The 2500-nt window shown below is 36.9% G+C and overlaps 1 long non-coding RNA gene across 1 annotated transcript in view; it reads right to left on the bottom strand.

Moving 5' to 3' along the window:
* The window catches only part of LOC137969921 (uncharacterized), a 9039-nt gene that overhangs the window by 3703 nt on the left and 2836 nt on the right, over nucleotides 1–2500 (bottom strand). The gene's annotated exons all lie outside the window — the stretch shown is intronic.

Here is a 2500-nt window from a genome sequence, read left to right as displayed (position 1 = left end):
TGCCGGGTCAGGAAGCCTTCTTTGTCGGGTTTCCGAGAAACGTATCTATTTTGACTTCATGGTGAACTATTTACACAATCATGAGGTTGAGCGGCCATGTAATTGAAGATCTAAACATCTCGGAGATACAAAAACAGACTTCCGAATTATCGCAAATCACAATACTGACAAGCACAAATGCAAATCAAATAGTTAATAAATATGAAGTTTTTTTACTATCTGAATGTTTTTGGGTTAGAGTAATGCGATATATTGTTGAAAAATCTTCGTGACAAAGGAGCTCTGTCACGCAAATGATGTCATTTCATGACACTCAAAATTCGCAAAAAAAATTCCTGTCTCCTTGCATATATTTCAACGCACGTATGCAAATTTGTTAAGCTCGCATATTACACAACATTATGAATTTATAAAGGCCACCTTTTCCAGCGAAAAATTTATTGCAACAAATGACATATTTGCTATTAGAGGCAAAACACCCTTCCTATTTCATTGCGTGCATGAAGGCAACAAAACCCAATCGTGTCAAATCACAGGAAACCCAGGCTCACTGCTCATTTTAGATGGACTTGACTGTAACGGTAATTTTCTGTGATTTAAAGTTTTTTTGTTGTTGAAGTGGCGTTTCCCTTTAATAGATTTACTATCCATGCATTGCCAAGAACACTAGATTAAATCTTCGTGATCAGAGGGCGCCTTGGCTGAGTCGATCTAGTGTTAGGTGCGAAGTGACATCGGGTTATAAGGCCTTTCAACGGCAGCCCCTAAACTTCGGAACATTCTTCCCGAAGATATTAGAAATAAACACTCTTTAAGTATTTTTAAGTCTGCTGTTAAAACTCATCTTTTTAAAAATTACCATTTTAAAATTTTAATTAGAACATTTTATGTACATCTATTTTTGACCATTTACGATTCGGATCTGTAGTTTTATATTATTTTATTTTTGTGATTATTTCTACATTTAGTGTTATACTTTATTTTAATGCTCAGCAATTTCCTATTGGTTAGTCTTAGGATTCAGAGATGAGCATATCCATACGTAATATGCGTTGTATAAATATCAAATTATTATTATTTATTATTATTATACAATGAAGTTATCCAGTCTTTGAACAACTGGGGCCAGGCGTTTTAATTAGTGTAACGTTTAATGCGTCTGACTTATTTCTCGTTGTTTCACTAACCGTTACGGAAGATTCACCGTCAGAAGAGGTAAGTCCACGTTAAATTTCACGCGAAAAACCGAAGAACACTAGATAGAATCTTCATGATCAAAGGGCGCCTTTGCTGAATCGGTCTAGTGTTAGGTGCAAAGTACGATCAGGTGATATGACCTTTCAATAAGCACTTTGAAACATTCTTCCCGAAGATATTAGAAATGAACACTCTTTAACTGAGTATAGGTTTAAGTCCACTGTTCAAATTATTATTATAAACTGAAGTTATCCAGACTTTGAACAACTCAGGCAAGTCGTTTAATTTGCGTAACGTTTAATGCGTCTACCTTATTTCTCGTTGTTATACTAAAGGAAAATTCACCATCAGAAAAAGGAAGTCCACGTCAAATTTCAAGCGAAAACCGATATGCGATGAGTGGGATATCGGTTTGTCAAGTGAAGTTTAACATGGAATTCACGAGTCAAGAGGTGAAATATTCTTTGAATTGCATAGATTTTTCAAAGATGAAGATTTATTTACTTTTTGCCGAATGTTGCATTATCTTATGCGCGCTAAAAAAGCCATTTCCGATGAAAGCTTTGAGTAGTCTGTTTACCGGGGTAACGTTCAATAACTCCCCGGTAAACATTTAGATCAGTTCTCCGAGTCAGTCGAATGTAACTGATTCTATCCCGAAGGTGGCAAGAGCAGTTCTCGGCATTGATACCAACATAAGTGTTGGCTGAATTGCTTGACTTTTTTCGGTTGGTTTTGGTTTTCCAAGAAGTTATGTTAGTAAATGTGATTCTATTTTATTTTTCGATTCGGGTCATTCTCATTTGGAACAAACAACTTACCAGCGGATTTGTTGCGTTCTTAGGCCCGTTTTAAACATCGCATTTCTCATCTGCCGAATCTAATGCAAATGAGCGAAAACAATAGATTTTTCTCATTTGCATTAGATTCGGCACATGTGAAATGCGCCGTTTGAAACAGGCCTAAGTTATCATCAGGCTCGATTTCCAGTCGTTTTAGGAGCTAGTGCGGTTAACATCCTCCTCTCAACGAACTGCTGGATCACTGGTCCGCCTTGTTTGTCCGTAAGGTAAAACCCGTCTCAGTTGTATTTTCTATTCAGCCAATAGGCCATTTCCGAGTTCACGTCTGCCTCCTCTTGAAAGCGAGTCTAAGTGGGAATTTTTTCTTATGAAAATTAGTTTTCATTCATATGTAAAGTAGCACTAAATACCATCACAAAAACTTGGCTCTTAGACTCGCTTTGAAGAGGAGACAGACGTGAACTCGGAAATGTCCTATTGTATTTTGTACTTGGCAGGCA

This window comes from Montipora foliosa, chromosome 9 (assembly GCF_036669935.1).
Source record: "Montipora foliosa isolate CH-2021 chromosome 9, ASM3666993v2, whole genome shotgun sequence".
NCBI lineage: Eukaryota > Metazoa > Cnidaria > Anthozoa > Scleractinia > Acroporidae > Montipora > Montipora foliosa.
This window is presented reverse-complemented; position numbering and strand designations above follow the sequence as displayed.